At 49.9% G+C, this 19,824-nt stretch overlaps 1 protein-coding gene across 3 annotated transcripts in view; it reads right to left on the reverse strand.

Annotated features, from left to right (window-relative positions):
- LOC140405894 (probable G-protein coupled receptor 132) overlaps positions 1-19,824 on the reverse strand; it is an 86,230-nt gene that overhangs the window by 36,278 nt on the left and 30,128 nt on the right. The window contains exon 2 of one of the 3 annotated variants that reach the window (XM_072494241.1): positions 6,275-6,372. The exons of the other annotated variants lie outside the window; for them this stretch is intronic. The gene's annotated coding sequence lies outside the window, so the exon portion shown is untranslated. The remainder of the gene's footprint in view (positions 1-6,274; positions 6,373-19,824) is intronic. 3 annotated transcript variants of the gene reach the window in all.

A 19,824-nucleotide genomic window follows, 5' to 3' on the forward strand; every position in this document is an offset into this window, starting at 1 on the left:
AGAGCATAGGTTTAAGGTGAGAGGGGAGAGATTCAGAAGGGCCCAGAGGGGCAATTTCTTCACTCAGAGGGTAGTGAGTGTCTGGAATGGGCTGCCAGAGGTAGTAGTAGAGGCGGGTACAATTGTGTCTTTTAAAAAGCATTTAGATAGTTACATGGGTAAGATGGGTATAGAGGGTTATGGGCCAAGTGCGGGCAACTGGGACTAGCTTAATGGTAAAAACTGGGCGGCATGGACTGGTTGGGCCGAAGGGCCTGTTTCCATGCTGTAAACTTCTATGATTCTATGTTACCCCCTGCTTCTCTCGTGATTTATCCATTAACCTAATAAATTGCCAGTTCACTTTTGCTAGCTCTGCTTTCATCCCCTCATTATTGCCCTCATTTAAGTTTAAAATCAGTCTTGGACCTACTCCTCTCTCGCTAAATGTCAGAGTTAATAATATTATCGTCACTGCTGCCTAGGGGCGCCTTCGCTATGAGGTCATTAATTAATTGTTGCTCAATACCAGGTCTAATGCAGCCAGGTCCCTGATTGGTGCCAGAACATGTTGCTTTGAGAAACTATCCTGAAAATCTTCCTCATCTGGACTCCCTTTGCCCCTCTGATTTTTGCAGTCTCCCTGCAGATTAAAATGCCCCCTGATAATCGGCGTTCCTTTCTGACAAGCTCCCACTATTTCTTCTTTGATGACCCCTCCTACTGACTGGTTACTGTTAGGGGGTATGTACACCACCCCCACAAGTGACTTCACCCCTTTGTTATTCTTCATCTCTACCCCGAAGAGGACTTATACTGGACCCAAAACCTTAACTCTGTTTCCCTCACCAAAGATTGCCAGACCTGCTGGGTTTTTCGAGCCATAATGTTTTTGGATCAGATTTATTGATGTTGAGTGAAGGATAAATATTGGCAGGACATTGGGAGAGCGCCCAGCTCTTCTTTAAAATAGACCCACGGGATCTTCTACATCCAGTTGACAGGACAGACATGAGATGAGTGATCTTTCTCGGAACGGCTGATAAGGGAATTATATTGAAACAAGGAGACCAATGTTACGAAAATGAAAATCGCTTATTGTCACAAGTAGGCTTCAAATGCAGTTACTGTGAAAAGCCCCAAGTCGCCACATTCCGGCGCCTGTTCGGGGAGGCTGGTACGGGAGCTGTATTCCAGATGTGATCTCACCAAGGTCCTGTAAACGTCTTAAGGGCAATTAGGGATGGGCAATATAAATGCTGGGAGGTCTTGTGGCACAGTGGGTTAGCACCCCTGCCTCTGAGCAAGGAGCTCAGTGCTCGAGCCTCACCCCAGGACTTGACGGCCTGAAGATGCGTTCATAACGTGGTCAAACGGGCTTGAGTTTCAACCTGAAAATCCTTCCGAACAGGCCAATGGCTGGTGGTTAGAGTGGGAGAGACTCAAGGCCAGCCACGGTGGAAGTGAAGTGACACCACGCAAGCTATAAGCCCCTGGTGACAGACTAGTGACCTGTTCCGGGCATTAGTAGCTATGGAAATAGACAGCTGTCTGCCTTCATGCATCACCAGGCGCAGTAAGAGAATAGGAGTGGAATATATATATGCTGGCTGAGTCAACGCCGTCCACATCCAATGACAGAACGTAAAAGAATTAACTGCAGCAAAGGCACTGAGAGGATGTCTCCCCTGGCTGGGGAATCGAGGACACAGGGTCAAGACTCAGGATATGGGATCGATCATTTATGGGGATTCTTCCCTCAGAGAGTTGTGAATCTTTGGACTTCCCTATCCCAAAGAGCTGTGGATAATCCATCATTGAATAGGCTAAAGGCTGAGATAGACAGACATTTTGGTCTCTCTGGGAATGGTCACTTCAATGGGAGAGAGGAGACGTTAATGGGGAGGGGTGGCTCTAACGGGGGAGTTGTGGCGTTGCCATGGGAGCGGGAAGAACTGTTTGAACGCATAAAAGAGACTAATCTCGCCATGAATTCGGCAAAAAGCGAATTAGCTAAAGCTCAAACTTCACATTCAGGACACATCGTGAAATCTGGTCCAGCGGCTCCACGAGATTAGAAAGCTCAGGACATTTGGGATTTTCCAGAACCTACCGCAAGAAAATATATTTTTAAGATTTCTGGGAATGAGTGGATTTTGTTCTAAATTTGTGTCACACTTTAGCAGGGTGATGCCACCACCAAAAGAACTCTTTTTAAAAAATAAATTTAGAATACCCAATTAATATTTTTCCGATTTAGCACGGCCAATTCACCTACCCGGCACATCTTTGGGTTGTGGGGGCGAATCCCACGCAAACACGGGGAGAATGTGCAAACTCCACACGGACAGTGACCCAGAGCCGGGATCGAACCCGGGACCTCTGCGTCGTGAGGCAGCAGGGCTAACCCACTGCGCCACCGTGCTGCCCTCATTAACAGAACTCTTGAAGAAGAACAAGAAATTTAACTGGGTGGAGGATTACCAAACTTCATCCCAACATGTGCAAACTGTTGACAACAAAGCCAGTGTGCGCCATACCAAATTATGACAAAGCGTTTAAACTGGCTGTGGATGCCAGTTTGGGAGCTGTATTATTACAGGAAGATGAACTTGGACTTGAGAAGCCTGTGGGGTATTGCTCAAGGAAATTAAATCATCGTCAATAGAAATGAAATGAAAATCGCTTATTGTCACAAGTAGGCTTCAAATGAAGTTACTGTGAAAAGCCTCTAGTCGCCACATGCCGGCGCCTGCTCAGGGAGGCTGGTACGGGAATTGAACCGCGCTGCTGACCTGCCTTGGTCTTCTTTAAAAGCCAGCTATTTAGCCCTGTGCTAAACCAGCCCCTGATAGAAGTATTCCACAATTGAAAAAGAGACTTTAAGTTCGGTATTGGAATTACAACATTTTAAGATTCATGTTGCATGTAATTCAGCAGAAGCAATCATATACAGAACATAATGGGCAGCAGGGTAGCACAGTGGTTAGCACTGTTGCTTCACAGCGCCAGGGTCCCAAGTTCGATACCCGGCTTGGGTCACTGTCTGTGTGGAGTCTGCACGTTCTCCCCGTGTCTGCGTGGGTTTCCTCCGGGTGCTCCGGTTTCCTCCCACAAGTCCCGAAAGACGTGCTGTTAGGTAATTTGGACATTCTGAATTCTGTTCGTGTACCCGAACAGGATCCGGAATGTGGCGATTGGGGGATTTTCACAATAACTTCATTGAAGTGTTAATGTAAGCCTACTTGGATTGGATTGGATTTGTTTATTGTCACGTGTACCGAGGTACAGTGAAAAGTATTTTTCTGCGAGCAGCTCAACAGATCATTAAATACATGGGAAGAAAAGGGAAGAAAAGAAAATACATAATAGGGCAACACAACATATACAATGTAACTACATAAGCACTGGCATCGGGTGAAGCATACAGAGTGTAGTATTAATGAGGTCAGTCCATAAGAGGGTCATTTAGGAGTCTGGTGGCAGTGGGGAAGAAGCTGTTTTTGGGTCTGTTCATGCGTGTTCTCAGACTTCTGTATCTCCTGCCCGATGGAAGAAGTTGGAAGAGTGAGTAAGCCGGGTAGGAGGGATCTTTGATTATGCTGCCCGCTTTCCCCAGGCAGCGGGAGGTGTAGATGGAGTCAATGGATGGGAGGCAGGTTCGTGGGATGGACTGGGCGGTGTTCACGACTCTCTGAAGTTTCTTGTGGTCCTGGGCCGAGCAGTTGTCATACCAGGCTGTGATGCAGCCCGATAGGATGCTTTCTATGGTGCATCTGTAAAAGTTGGTAAGGGTTAATGTGGACATGCCGAATTTCCTTAGTTTCCTGAGGAAGTATAGGCGCTGTTGTGCTTTCTTAGTGGTAGCGTCGACGTGGGTGGACCAGGACAGATTTTTGGAGATGTGCACCCCTAGGAATTTGAAACTGCTAACTTGTGACAATAAAGATTATTAAAATTAATTCCCTAAGATATCTGGAGAGATTTCAAAATCGGAACACTAGGTTATTTAGATGCAGCTTGTTTCAACGGCCGTTTAATTTGAAAATCATTCATGTGGTCGGGAGCGAGAACCTCATTGCAGAGGCTTCATCACGAGTGTAAAAGATGCTCTTGGGAACTTTGTGTGTAAATACTTTGGGCTATATTTTATGTCAGTTCATGTTTTTAAATCTTTGTAATGTTTGATAAGATAGAATTGTAATCGTCTTTTAAATTAAGACATTTCATTTTTTTAAAAAGAGGAAACATATTAAGAATTGAGGAAAATTAAGATTTTAAAAGATGAAATTGGGATTAAACGAAATAAAGCTGGGAGATATCTGCCGAGACGTTGAAATGCAAATTAACGTATCAGTGAGAAAAGCAAGTGTTTACCTCAGTGATTAGAGGAAAACAATGGGGGTACAGACAAAGTGGAGAGATATCCACAGAGCCATCAAAGGGAAAATGGTAGATCCATAGCACAATGATTGAGGCAAAAGGGAGTCAGAGCCAAACACGGACCCAGCTACCACCAGCCACACCCAGCTGCAGAAACTGTCTCCAGAAAATAAGTTAATATATATCAGCACGGTAGCACCCTGGTTAGCGCAGTTGCTTCACAGCCCCAGGGTCCCAGGTTCGATTCCCGGCTTGGGTCACTGTCTGTGCGGAGTCTGCACGTTCTCCCCGTGTCTGCGTGGGTTTCCTCCGGGTGCTCCGGTTTCCTCCCACAGTCCAAAGATGTGCAGGTTAGGTGGATTGGCCACGCTAAATAGCCCTCAGTGTCCAAAAAGGTTAAGTGGGGTTACTGGGTTGGGGGGATGGGATGGAGGCGTGGGCTTGAGGAGGGTTCTCTTTCCAAAGCCGGTGCAGACTCGATGGGCCGAATGGCCTCCTTCTGCACTGTAAATTCTATGATTCTATGAAACAGCCCGTTAAGATCAAAACTCGATACGTGCAGATTCCACCTTTGCTGAAATTGGAGATGGTTTTCCCAAATGTGGCCACATAAACTGTGTGGAAATTATTTGCGGATGTAGTTTGTAGAGTTGTAGAATATTGGAAGTTGTTTGGAAACGTCTGAGAGTTCCGGGACCATAGATAGTTACTATCAGTGCAGTTACTTGTTGCTGTGTATTATAGTCCTTCCTCACATCTGGTTTTTTTTCTTTTCAGTTAATAAATATTCTTTATTAATTGTTCACACAATGGCTGGACAGTTCCGCCCTGGTCCACATCTTTTCCTCAGAGTGTAACAAATTGAAAATACACGCCAGGTGTTCCAGCTCACCCTTCGCAGTTTTGGGACACCCTCGCATTTAACAGCAGCGAGCTTCTTAACAATGTTCGCAGCGAGGCACGCTGTTACCGTGGGAGGGGTTATGTTACCGGGGAGGAGGAGGGGGATGTTACCGGGAAAGGGGGGGGGGGGTGGAGTGATGTTCCAGGGGCGGGGGGGGGGGTGATGTTACCAAGGGTGGAGGTGATGGATGATGTTACCAGCGGAGGGAGGGTGGGTGATGTTACCGGAGGGGGGTGGGGTTAATGTTACCGGGGGGTGGGGAGTGATGTTCCGGGGGGGGGGGGGGGGTGATGTTACCAAGGGTGGAGGTGATGGATGATGTTACCAGCGGAGGGAGGGTGGGTGATGTTACCAGGTGAGGGGTGGGTGATATGGCCGGGGGGTGGTATTGATGCTGCAGACTCCATTATCCTGTCCCTTGGTCCTGGTAATACAATAATGTGGAGATGTCAGCGTTGGACTGGGGTGGGCACAGCAAGAACTATTACAACACCAGGTCAAAGCCCAACAGGTTTGTTTGGAATCACTAGCTTTCGGAGCGTAGCTCCTTGATACACCTGAGGAAGGAGCAGCGCTCCGAAAGCTAGTGACTCCAAACAAACCTGTTGGACTTTAACCTGGTGTTGTAAGACTTCTTCCCATTAATACAATCAGTGAATGTTGCCCCATCATCTCTCAGTCTCTCTCCATCACATTTCTCTGCCTCCCATCTCTTTCTCACTCTCAAATTATCTTCACTTCTCTCACTTCACAGTTTTCCTTTCCCTCTTTTGGTCTTTTTTCACGTTCCCGCCCTCCCGCTCCTGCTCCCGCACTCCCGCTCTCTCGCTCCCGCTCTCTGGCTTTCCCCCCTCACTCTCTGAGTCTCCTGTCAGTCGCTACACGTGCTCCCCAGAGACCGGCACCAGAGCCTGTCAGCCCAGATTTAGCCTGTTCCTTTACCAATTCGTCGGCGAGTAGATCGGACAAACTCTCCCAAATTCTGAGTAAGATAAACAAATCACTGACCTTTCCGAAGTACGATTTTCCACAGAAAGGGAGTCCCTCAGTGAGCATTCGCAACGGTAACGCCTGGCTTCACAGCGTGTGGCACAGGACGTGGCTGGCTGCAGTTGGATAGGAAGTGCTGCATCATTACTCAGTGTCACCACAATAAACACCTTATGAAACAGCTACCCACAGCACTTCTTGAAAACTCGCGCAAAGCATTGTCACAAACTTCGAGTGACATTGTACAGACTAATATCAAGAGTCCTTCGGTTCAGTCACAATGACCCAAGGCTGTGTGTGACCTTTGTACAGAGTCTGTGTGAGTCTGTATACACCCCTCCTTCGTTAGGTATGAGCATCCAACTGCAAATTTCAACAAATCAGAATGAGAGGTGATCTCGTTGGGACATGCGGAGTGTGATAGGGCATACGCTGACAGATTGCTTCCCCCGGTCGGGGAATCGAGAACACAGGAGGCATGGTCTCAGGCGCGGATCGTTTAGGACTGAGCGCAGGCACAGTAACATAGTGGTTAGCGCAATTGCTTCACAGCTCCAGGGTCCCAGGTTCGATTCCCGGCTTGGGTCACTGTCTGTGCGGAGTCTGCACATCCTCCCAGTGTCTGCGTGGGTTTCCTCCGGGTGCTCCGGTTTCCTCCCACAGTCCAAAGATGTGCAGGTTTGGTGGATTGGCCACGATAAATTGCCCTTAGTGTCCAAAATTGCCCTTAGTGTTGGTTGAGTGGGGTTACTGGGTTATGGGGATAGGGTGATGTGGGCTTGGGTAGGGTGCTCTTTCCAAGAGCCGGCGCAGACTCGATGGGCCGAATGGCCTCCTTCTGCACTGTAAGTTCTATGTAAATGCTTCACTCAAAGGATCGTGAATCTTTGCATTCTCCATCCCAGAGAGTTGTTGGCGCTCCATCGTTGAATGTATCTAAGGCTGGGGTAGACGGATTTTTGGCCGCTCAGGGAATTCAGGGATACGGGGAGCGGGTGGGAAAGTGGAGCGTGAATGACGGAGCAGACTCAACGGGGATGAATACTCAAGGGGGATGAATACCCCTCCTCCTCTTTCTTATGACCTGCTGACATGACTGCATTACTGGACAGTGATCAGTGGACAGTGATCAGGATCACATCAGGATCCCAAAGGCAGGTGCAACAGGCTGGTTTAGCACAGTGGGCGAAACAGCTGGCTTGTAATACAGAACAATGCCAGCAGCACGGTTCAATTCCCGTACCGGCTTCCCCGAACAGGCACCGGGATGTGGCGACTAGGGGCTTTTCACAGTTACTTCATTGAAGCGTACTCGTGACATAAGCGATAATTATTATTATTAACATTGCTAGTATCAGCCAAGCGGAGTAGTGTGTCCAATACTGACCACCACACATCAAAGGACATAGAGGCTTTGCAGGGCGCACTGAACAGTTGGTCTAGACGAGGACTGCAGGATAGACTGGAGAAGCTTGGGGTGTTCCCCGAACAGAGAGGGCTACGAGGACATCGACTGAGGTGGTCAAAATCATGAAGAGCTCAGATAGAGTAGGTAAGGAGAAACCATCACAGGTGGCTGGAGGATCAATGACTGAATTGAAGGTGATTAGCGTGAGAAACAGATCAAGGCAGCACGAGGGAAGCTTGCGTTACCCATCGAGTTGTTCGGATTTGGAACTTACCTCTAGATGGGCTGAAAAGGACGTTGAGTGAATATCCGATTGTAAACAACTGCAGGGCTGTGGGGAGGAGCAGGGGGAGGGGCACTAACCGGATTGCTCTTCAGAAGAACGAGCACCAATTCGATGGGCCAAATAGGGGCAGCACGGTAGCATAGTGGTTAGCACAATTGCCTCACAGCTCCAGGGTCCCAGGTTCGATTCCCGGCTTGGGTCACTGTCTGTGCGGAGTCTGCACATCCTCCCTGTGTGTGCGTGGGTTTCCTCCGGGTGCTCCGGTTTCCTCCCACAGTCCAAAGATGTGCAGGTTAGGTGGATTGGCCATGATAAATTGCCCTTAGTGTCCAAAATTGCCCTTAGTGTTGGGTGGGGTTACTGGGTTATGGGGATAGGGTGGAGGTGTTGACCTTGGGTAGGGTGCTCTTTCCAAGAGCCGGTGCAGGCTCGATGGGCTGAATGGCCTCCTTCTGCACTGTAAAATCTATGATAATCTATGAAAGGAATTCAGGACCAGCATGTTCCTGTGAGGAAGAAGGATAAATACGGCAATTTTCGAGAACCTTGGATAATGAGAGATATTGTAGGCCTCGTCAAAAAGAAAAAGGAGGCATTTGTCAGGGCTAAAAGGCTGGGAACAGACAAAGCCTGTGTGGAATATAAGGAAAGTAGGGAGGAACTTAAGCAAGGAGTCAGGAAGGCTAGAAGGGGTCACGAAAAGTCATTGGCAAATAGGGTTAAGGAAAATCCCAAGGCTTTTTACACGTACATAAAAAGCAAGAGGGTAGCCAGGGAAAGGGTTGGCCCACTGAAGGATCGGCAAGGAAATCTATGTGTGGAGCCAGAGGAAATAGGTGAGGTACTAAATGAATACTTTGCATCAGTATTCACCAAAGAGAAGGAATTGGTGGATGTTGAGTCTGGAGAAGGGTGTGTAGATAAACTGGGTCACATTGAGATCCAAATAGACAAGGTGTTGGGTGTCTTGAAAAATATTAAGGTAGATAAGTTACCAGGGCCTGATGGGATCTACCCCAGAATACTGAAGGAGGCTGGAGAGGAAATTGCTGAGGCCTTGACAGAAATCTTTGGATATTCACTGTCTTCAGGGATCGGGCTGTTTAGCACAGGGCTAAATCGCTGGCTTTGAAAGCAGACCAAGGCAGGCCAGCAGCACGGTTCAATTCCCGTAACAGCCTCCCTGAACAGGCGCCGGAAATGTGGCGACTAGGGGCTTTTCACAGTAACTTCATTTGAAGCCTACTTGTGACAATAAGCAATTTTCATTTCATGTCCCGGAGGACTGGAGAATAGCCAATGTTGTTCTTCTGTTTAAGAAGGGTAGCAAGGATAATCCAGGGAACTACAGGCCAGTGAGCCTTAAGTCAGTGGTAGGGAAATTACTGGAGAGAATTCTTCGAGACAGGATCTACTCTCATTTGGAAGCAAATGGACATATTAGTGAGAGGCAGCATGGTTTTGTGAAGGGGAGGTCGTGTCTCGCTAACTTGATCGAGTTTTTCGAGGAGGTCACAAAGATGATTGATGCAGGTAGGGCAGTGGATGTTGTCTATATGGACTTCAGTAAGGCCTTTGACAAGGTCCCTCATGCTAGACTAGTACAAAAGGTGAAATCACACGGGATCAGGGGTGAGCTGGCAAGGTGGATACAGAACTGGCTAGGTCATAGAAGGCAGAGAGTAGCAATGGAAGGATGCTTTTCTAATTGGAGGGCTGTGACCAGTGGTGTTCCGCAGGGATCAGTGCTGGGACCTTTGCTGTTTGTAGTATATATAAATGATTTGGAGGAAAATGTAGCTGGTCTGATTCGTAAGTTTGCAGATGACACAAAGGTTGGTGGAATTGCGGATAGCGATGAGGACTGCCAGAGGATACAGCAGGATTTAGATTGTTTGGAGACTTGGGCGGAGAGATGGCAGATGGAGTTTAATCCGGACAAATGTGAGGTAATGCATTTTGGAAGGTCTAATGCAGGTAGGGAATATACAGTGAATGGTAGAACCCTCAAAAGTATTGAAAGTCAGAGAGGTCTAGGTGTACAGGTCCACAGGTCACTGAAAGGGGCAGCACAGGTGGAGAAGGTAGTCAAGAATGCATACGGCATGCTTGCCTTCATTGGCCGGGGCATTGAGTATAAGAATTGGCAAGTCATGTTGCAGCTGTATAGAACCTTAGTTAGACCACACTTGGAGTATAGTGTTCAATTCTGGTCGCCACACTACCAGAAGGATGTGGAGGCTTTAGAGAGGGTGCAGAAGAGATTTACCAGAATGTTGCCTGGTATGGAAGGCATTAGCTATGAGGAGCAGTTGAATAAACTCAGTTTGTTCTCACTGGAATGAAGGAGGTTGAGGGGCGACCTGATAGAGGTCTACAAAATTGATGGGCATAGACAGAGTGGATAGTCAGAGGCGTTTCCAAGGGTAGAGGGGTCAATTACTAGGGGGCATAGGTTTAAGATGAGAGGGGCAAGGTTTAGAGTAGATGTACGAGGCAAGTTTTTTTACACAGAGGGTAGTGGGTGTCTGGAACTCGCTGCCGGAGGAGGTGGTGGAAGCAGGGATGATAGTGACATTTAAGGGGCATCTTGACAAATACATGAATAGGATGGGAATAGAGGGTTATGGACCCAGGAAGCGTAGAAGATTGTAGTTTAGTCGGGCAGCATGGTCGGCATAGGCTTGGAGGGCCTTTGTTCTTTGTAAGTAACGGATTCATCTCGAACAAAAGGAAGCGATTCAGCCCAGCAAACCTGTGACTGGTCCTTGGAAAATATATCCAATTCACCCCACTCCATTCCGCTCTTTCCCCGTAGTCCTGTAGAGGAATCATCTTGCTGTCTTTTCAGGCTCTTCATTCCAGGTATAACCATTTACTGAACTCCTCCTCCTCCTGCTGCCTCTGCTTTCTTTGTCAGTCTGCACCGTGCCTTTAAGTGAGCTGATGAGTTAGATTCAAGGCAGGTCCACAGCCAGTGTGACTGGGTCCAAGAGTCAATTGTCATTTCACAGACCGGAGGATACAACAACTTGCATTTATACAGCACCTTCACCACAGCCAGTCATCTCAAAACATTCCACCGGAACATCAGCAAACAAGGAAAGTGTCTAAAATGAAAGCAGAATCCTGCGGATGCTGAAATAAAAGCACAAAGCTTGGGAAAAATTCAGGAAAAGCTTGCCACATTTATGGAGCAATAAATAGAGCTCAACGTTTCGGGTCCAATGTGACTTCTTCTGAAGTGTCTACTTAGCTCAGGTGGTAGCTTTCTAACGGCCCAGCCGATAGGTTGGGGTGAGATATAGCTTATTATCAGAGTAGATTTGATCTTTCTTACTGCAGCAGATGGTGCACTTTCCCCGCTGGGCTTCACCCAGGACAAGGCAGCCCATTTAAGAAGCACTCATTCCCATAATAAACATTCACTCCCTCCACCACCGATGCTCTGTGGCAGCCATGTTACCATCTACAAGATGCACTACAGCAGCTCCTTTGAAAGTTCCTTCAACACCTACGACCACCACCATCAAGAAGTACAAGGGCTGGAGGTAGGTTGTTTGGAGGTTTGTGCACTCTCTCCAATGCCTCGACCTGACCTCTGCATGCCCCTGGCAATGTCTCTCAATGTATTCGGTGTGTTCCTCGGGCGGTACAGCAACACAGTGGTTAGCACTGTTGCTTCACAGCGCCAGGGTCCCAGGTTCGATTCCTGGCTTGGCTCACTGTCTGTGCGGAGTCTGCACGTTCTCCCCGTGCCTGCGTGGGTTTCCTCCGGGTGCTCCGGTTTCCTCCCACGAGTCCCGAAAGACGTGCTTGTTAGGTGAATTGGACAATCTGAATTCTCCCTCCGTGTACCCGAACAGGCGCCGGAGTGTGGCGACTAGGGGATTTTCACAGTAACGTCATTGGGGTGTTAATGTAAGCCTACTCGTGACACTAATAAAGATTATTATTAATATTAAAAGAGTCTTCCCCATTTTTCATTAGTCACAAGTCAGGGGCTCCCATGAGTTGGTGGGAATGTTTGACTTTGTGGTCAAACTTTGAGGACATCCCTAAAACATTTCCACTGTCCTGGGAATCTGCTGTCGTGACCGAGTTCACACAATCACAGGAAATACGATGCAGAAGAGGCCCTTCAGCCCATCGAGAAAAACACCTGAGCTGCCTTCCTAGCCCCATTGGCCAGCTCTTGGCCCATAGCCTCGAATGTTGTGACGTGCCGAGTGCTCATCCAGGTACTTTTTAAAGGATATGAGGCGACCCGCCCCTACCCCCCTCCCAGGCAGCGCGTTCCAGACCCTCACCACCCTCCCAGGCAGCGCGTTCCAGACCCTCACCCCCCCTCCCAGGCAGCGCGTTCCAGACCCTCACCCCCCTCCCAGGCAGCGCGTTCCAGACCCTCACCACCCTCCCAGGCAGCGCGTTCCAGACCCTCACCACCCTCCCAGGCAGCGCGTTCCAGACCCTCACCACCCTCCCAGGCAGTGCGTTCCAGACCCTCACCACCCTCCCAGGCCGTGCGTTCCCGCCTCTCCCACCCTCCCAGGCAGCGCGTTCCAGACCCTCACCCCCCTCCCAGGCAGCACGTTCCAGACCCTCACCACCCTCCCAGGCAGCGCATTCCAGACCCTCACCACCCTCCCAGGCCGTGCGTTCCCGCCTCTCCCACCCTCCCAGGCAGCGCGTTCCAGACCCTCACCACCCTCCCAGGCAGCACATTCCAGACCCTCACCCCCCCTCCCACGCAGCGCGTTCCAGACCCTCACCCCCCTCCCAGGCAGCGCGTTCCAGACCCTCACCCCCCTCCCAGGCAGCACGTTCCAGACCCTCACCACCCTCCCAGGCAGCGCATTCCAGACCCTCACCACCCTCCCAGGCAGTGCGTTCCAGACCCTCACCACCCTCCCAGGCAGCGCATTCCAGACCCTCACCACCCTCCCAGGCCGTGCGTTCCCGCCTCTCCCACCCTCCCAGGCAGCGCGTTCCAGACCCTCACCCCCCTCCCAGGCAGCGCGTTCCAGACCCTCACCCCCCTCCCAGGCAGCGCGTTCCAGACCCTCACCCCCCTCCCAGGCAGCGCGTTCCAGACCCTCACCCCCCTCCCAGGCAGCGCGTTCCAGACCCTCACCACCCTCCCAGGCAGTGCGTTCCAGACCCTCACCACCCTCCCAGGCAGTGCGTTCCAGACCCTCACCCCCCCCTCCCAGGCAGCGCGTTCCAGACCCTCACCCCCCTCCCAGGCAGTGCGTTCCAGACCCTCACCCCCCCTCCCAGGCCGTGCATTCCCGCCTCTCCCACCCCCCCAGGCAGCGCGTTCCAGACCCTCACCACCCTCCCAGGCAGCACGTTCCAGACCCTCACCACCCTCCCAGGCAGCGCGTTCTAGACCCTCACCACCCTCCCAGGCAGTGCGTTCCAGACCCGCCTCTCTCCCACCCTCCCAGGCAGCACGTTCCAGACCCTCACCCCCCTCCCAGGCAGCACGTTCCAGACCCTCACCACCCTCCCAGGCAGCGCGTTCTAGACCCTCACCACCCTCCCAGGCAGTGCATTCCAGACCCTCACCACCCTCCCAGGCAGCACGTTCCAGACCCTCACCACCCTCCCAGGCCGTGCGTTCCAGACCCTCACCCCCCTCCCAGGCCGTGCGTTCCCGCCTCTCCCACCCCCCCAGGCAGCGCGTTCCAGACCGTCAGCACCCTCCCAGGCAGCGCGTTCCAGACCCTCACCACCCTCCCAGGCAGCACGTTCTAGACCCTCACCACCCTCCCAGGCAGTGCGTTCCAGACCCTCACCACCCTCCCAGGCAGCGCGTTCCAGACCCTCACCACCCCTCCCAGGCAGCGCGTTCTAGACCCTCACCACCCTCCCAGGCAGTGCGTTCCAGACCGTCAGCACCCTCCCAGGCAGTGCGTTCCAGACCCTCACCACCCTCCCAGGCAGCACGTTCCAGACCCTCACCCCCCTCCCAGGCAGCACGTTCCAGACCCTCACCACCCTCCCAGGCAGCGCGTTCCAGACCCTCACCACCCTCCCAGGCAGCGCGTTCCAGACCCTCACCCCCCTCCCAGGCAGCGCGTTCCAGACCCTCACCACCCTCCCAGGCAGCGCGTTCCAGACCCTCACCACCCTCCCAGGCCGTGCGTTCCAGACCCTCACCACCCTCCCAGGCCGTGCGTTCCAGACCCTCACCCCCCTCCCAGGCCGTGCGTTCCCGCCTCTCCCACCCCCCCAGGCAGCACGTTCCAGACCGTCAGCACCCTCCCAGGCAGCGCGTTCCAGACCCTCACCACCCTCCCAGGCAGCACGTTCTAGACCCTCACCACCCTCCCAGGCAGTGCGTTCCAGACCCTCACCACCCTCCCAGGCAGCACGTTCCAGACCCTCACCACCCCTCCCAGGCAGCACGTTCTAGACCCTCACCACCCTCCCAGGCAGTGCGTTCCAGACCGTCAGCACCCTCCCAGGCAGTGCGTTCCAGACCCTCACCACCCTCCCAGGCAGCACGTTCCAGACCCTCACCCCCCTCCCAGGCAGCACGTTCCAGACCCTCACCACCCTCCCAGGCAGCGCGTTCCAGACCCTCACCACCTTCCCAGGCAGCGCGTTCCAGACCCTCACCCCCCTCCCAGGCAGCGCGTTCCAGACCCTCACCACCCTCCCAGGCAGCGCGTTCCAGACCCTCACCACCCTCCCAGGCCGTGCGTTCCAGACCCTCACCACTCTCTGGGTAAAAATGTCTTCTTCACATCCCCCGAAACCTTTCACCCTTGAACTTGTGTCCTCTCCTAACTGACCCTTCAACTAAGGGGAACAGCTGCTCCCTATCCACCCTGACCAGGCCCCTCAGAATCTTGTCCACCTCGATCAGGTCGCCCCTCAGTCTTCTCCGCTCCAGCGAAAACAACCCAAGCCTATCCAACCTCTCTTTATAACTTAAATGTTCCATCCCAGGGAACATCCTGGTGAATCTCCTCTGCACCCCCTCCAGTGCAATCACATCCTTCCTGTAATTCGGTGACCAGAATTGCACACAGTACTCCCGCTGTGGCCTCATCAAAGTTCTGTACAAATCCAACATGACCTCCCTGCTTTTGTAATTCATGCCTCAATTGATAAAGGCAAGTGCCCCATATACCTTTATCACCATCCTATTAACCTGCCCTTCCGCCTTCAGAGATCTGTGGACAAACACGCCACGGTCTCTCTGTTCCTCAGAACTTGCAAGGGCCATCCCGTTCTTTGAATACTTCCTTGTCAAATTACTCCTTCCAAAGTGGGACCTTGTCAAAGGCTTTGTTGAAATCCATGTAAACTACATCAACTGCACTACCCTCATCTACACACCTGGCCACATGCATAAAAAATTCAATCAAATTTATTAGGCATGACCTCCCTCTGACAAAGCCATGCTGACTGTCCCTGATCACACCTTGCCTCTCCAAGTGGAGATTGATTCTCTCCTTCAGAATTTTCTCCAATAATTTCCCTACTACTGACGTAAGACTCACTGGTTTATCTCTACAACATTTCTTAAATAGTGGGACCACATTTGCGGTTCTCCAATCCTCTGGCACCTCCCCCATGACCAGAGATGAATTAAACATTTGGGTTAGAACCCTTGCAATCTTCTCCCTCGCCTCCTGGGACACAATTCATCCGGACCTGGAGATTTGTCAATTTTTAAGCCTGCCTACACCGCCAATACCTTGTCGCTCCCTATTTCAATTTGCTCAAGAACCTCACAGTCTCTCTCCCTGAGTTCCATACATACATCGTCATTGTCTCTTGTGTGAAGACAGATGTGAAATATTCATTCAACACCCTACCAATGTCCTCTGGCTCCACCCACAGATTGTCCTCTTGGTCCCTATTGGGTCCTACTCTGTCCCTGGTTATCCTCTTCCCATTGATGTACTTAGAGAATATCTTGGGCTTTTCTCTACTTTTATCAGCCAGACCTTTCTCATATCCCCCCTTTGCTCTCCTAATTGCTTTCTTAAGCTCCACCCTGCACTTTCTGTACTCCACTAATGCCACTGTTGATTTGCTCCCCTTGTATTTGCTAAAAGTCTCTGTTTTCCACTTATCCAACCCTGAATATCTCTGGACATCCATGCTTCTGTGGGCGTGTTACTCCTTCCTATCACCCTGGAGGAAACATGTTGGGCCTGTACCCTCCCCAGTTCCTTTTTGAACGCCCCCTACTGCTCTTCTGTATATTTCCCCACAAGTAACTCTTTCCAGTCTACCTTGGCCAGATCCTGCCTTATTTTACTAAAATCTACCGCCCGCCTCCATCCAAAACCTTTTCTCGCAACCTGTCTAATTCTTTGTCCATAACAAGCTTAAATTGTACCATGTTGTGGTCACTATCACCAAAATGCTCCCCCACCAACACATCAACCACCTGTCTGGCTTCATTCCCCAGAATTAGGTCCAGCACTGCGCTGTCCCTTGTTGGACCATCCACATGTTGACCTGATGTATACATTTTAAGCACTTCACCCCATCTAAACCCTTAATATCATGACTATCCCAATTAATGTTGGGAAAGTTGAAATCACCTAATATAATTCCCCAATTATTATTTTATACACCTCTGCGAATTGCGCACATATTTGCTCCTCAATTTTCCTGGGGGTTTAGAATAATTACCTGGCAATGTGGCTGTCCCTTTTTTAGTCCTCAGTTCTACCCACAAGGTTTCATTTTATGCCTCCTCCTCGATATCATCTCTCCTTACTGCAGCAACTGACTCCTTCACTAACAATGCAATGCTTCCTCCTCTTTTACCCCGTCCTCTGTCTTGCCTAAAGATTCTATATCCCGGGATGTTGAGCTGCCAATTCTACCCCTCCCTCAACCATGTCTCCGTGATGGTCACATATCACAATTCCACATGCCCATCTCGTCCTTAACTCATCCGTTTTCCCTGTAATGCTCCTTGCATTCAAGTAGAGGCCATCCAGCTTTCCCTACTCGCCTGAAACTTAACACAGCTGTATTCCCTCCAACTCGATAGCTCTGCTGAGTTCTGGGTAGAGCAATTGCTTTGGGAGCGTGGAGTCAGGCAGAGGAACCAATGTGCTGCCCAGAGAGCTGGATTATATTTGGAAAGTTGACTTGGGAGGTGATGCTGCTCTTGGACCATCTTTTTGCCACTGGGCATGGAAGATCTTGCAAAGTCCATGATATTTTTCTAGTGTTTGGAGATGGCTGCTGCAGATTGGCCAAATCTCTGAAGCAGATAGAAGCATGGGTTCACTGCTGGCCTTAACATCCATGGATCACAGCGGTTCCAGAAGGGGGCTCAACACCACCTCCTCAAGGACAATCACGGATGGACAATAAACGCCCTCACACTGTGAACAAAATCTCACCAATGGAGGAGCCGGCATTGTTTTCAAGCTAGCAATCCCAGGCTGGTAATTGGTGGTAAACAGTGTAATGGGCGAGGCATTTTCAGAACCCCAAAATGTATCATGGAGTTCAACCAACCTCTCCCTTTAATGTATTTGTTGCTTTTCCTAGCACACGGCTTGTTCCCAAGGTGTGGGATTATAATTATGGACACGTGGGTTTTTAAACACAAAACAATGTTTATTCCATGAACTCAACTTAACATCTTGAATAAACATTGGATTTCTTAACACCCCTTACTTCAAAGATAACTCAGAAAATATTGCAACAGTAAATAACTCCTTAAAATGTTCCTTCAAACTTCCAAGAAACTTAACACTTTTAAACAGTATCACATCAGGTTAAAGGATATATATATTTTCTGTAGAATGGCAGAGATATATTAGTTTGGTTGATTTCAGCTCCAGCACCTTGTTTTTTTCCTGCAGCTCTCTGGATACACGCAGTCACACACAACCTGCTTTCTCCAACTGCAAAACTAAACTGCAAAACTTGCAGCTCTCTGCAAGCATACAGACACACACACTGCTTTTTAAACTGCAACTAAAAACCTGCAAAATGGCTGACCTGAACTGAGCTCCACCCACTCTATGACATCACTGTTTTCTTTCTTTTAAAAAAAATAAATTTAGTGTACACAATTAATTTTTCCAACTAAGGGGCAATTTAGCGTTGCCAATCCACCTACCCTGCACATCTTTGGGTCGTGGGGGCGAAACCCACGCAGACACGGTGAGAATGTGCAAACTCCACACGGACAGTGACCCAGGGCCGGGATTCGAACCTGGCACCTCGGCGCTGTGAGACAGCAGTGCTAACCACTGTGCCACCGTGATGCCCTCCATCACTGTTTTCTTAAAGGTACATTGCTTAAACATCCAGTTCTTAAAGGCACTCTCGCATGACAACAGGGATTGTTATCGTAATATCATGTCATCTAGTTACAGACACTTATCAGAAATGGTGGAGACTTGCTCATTGGAGACCAGATCGTCATAATTCACCTCTTTACAAGGCGACCTCAAATTCTGTGCAAACTACAATATCCTCCCCACATTAGGAGCTGACTGCTGACTTATTGACCACACTGAGTTTGATAAGATCATTTTAGCTCATATCAATTGACATTATGATTCGGAGTGGAATAGAAAATGTTTCCATTTCTGTAGCACGTATCACATCCCTTGGAAACATCTCACATTCTTCATGTGGTTACAAAGCTGTAGGTAAGTAAATAACCATGGAGGCCATTTGGAGAGAGCTTCAAAAGAGCAGCCTTGGGATGGGTGGCCAGTTAATCTCATGGCGCTGGCTGAGGAATAATTTTCCCAGGACATTGGGGAAGAACATCTCCCTGCTCATCTTTGGATAGTGACACCACCTGAACAGTCGAATGGACCTTTGTGCTAATGGGAAAGGTTGGGGATTAATTCTCCAAGGTATCATCCAAAATGGCACTTCTGACAATGCTGCACAGCTTCTAAAGTACATGTGAAGTGTCGTTGGCCACGATTGTAATGGTGGAGAGGGGTGGGGGGTGTTGTGTTATGTACTCTGGGATAACACAGGCTGCAACTGGATGCAGCTTTAACCGAAAGATACTCCAGACCTTGAAGTTAGTTCAATCTGATTTATTGAACCACAGAACATAGAACATAGAAAATACAGCACAGAACAGGCCCTTCGGCCCACGATGTTGTGCCGAACCTTTGTCCTAGATTAATCATAGATTATCATTGAATTTACAGTGCAGAAGGAGGCCATTCAGCCCCCTGAGTCTGCACCGGCTCTTGGAAAGAGCACCCTACCCAAACTCAACACCTCCACCCAACACCAAGGGCAACTTTGGACACTAAGGGCAATTTATCATGGCCAATCCACCTACCCTGCACATCTTTGGACTGTGGGAGGAAACCGGAGCACCCGGAGGAAACCCACGCAGACACGGGGAGGACGTGCAGACTCCGCACAGACAGTGACCCAAGCCGGAATCGAACCTGGGACCCTGGAGCTGTGAAGCAATTGTGCTATCCACAATGCTACCGTGCTGCCCTTAAGAACAAATAAATCTACACTATATCATTTTACCGTAATCCATGTATCTATCCAATAGCTGCTTGAAGGTCCCTAATGTTTCCGACTCAACTACTTCCACAGGCAGTGCATTCCATGCCCCCACTACTCTCTGGGTAAAGAACCTACCTCTGATATCCCTCCTATATCTTCCACCTTTCACCTTAAATTTATGTCCCCTTGTAATGGTTTGTTCCACCCGGGAAAAAAGTCTCTGACTGTCTACTCTATCTATTCCCCTGATCATCTTATAAACCTCTATCAATTCGCCCCTCATCCTTCTCCGTTCTAATGAGAAAAGGCCTAGCACCCTCAACCTTTCCTCGTAAGACCTACTCTCCATTCCAGGTAACATCCTGGTAAATCTTCTTT

Source organism: Scyliorhinus torazame, chromosome 2, assembly GCF_047496885.1.
Source record: "Scyliorhinus torazame isolate Kashiwa2021f chromosome 2, sScyTor2.1, whole genome shotgun sequence".
Classification (NCBI taxonomy): domain Eukaryota; kingdom Metazoa; phylum Chordata; class Chondrichthyes; order Carcharhiniformes; family Scyliorhinidae; genus Scyliorhinus; species Scyliorhinus torazame.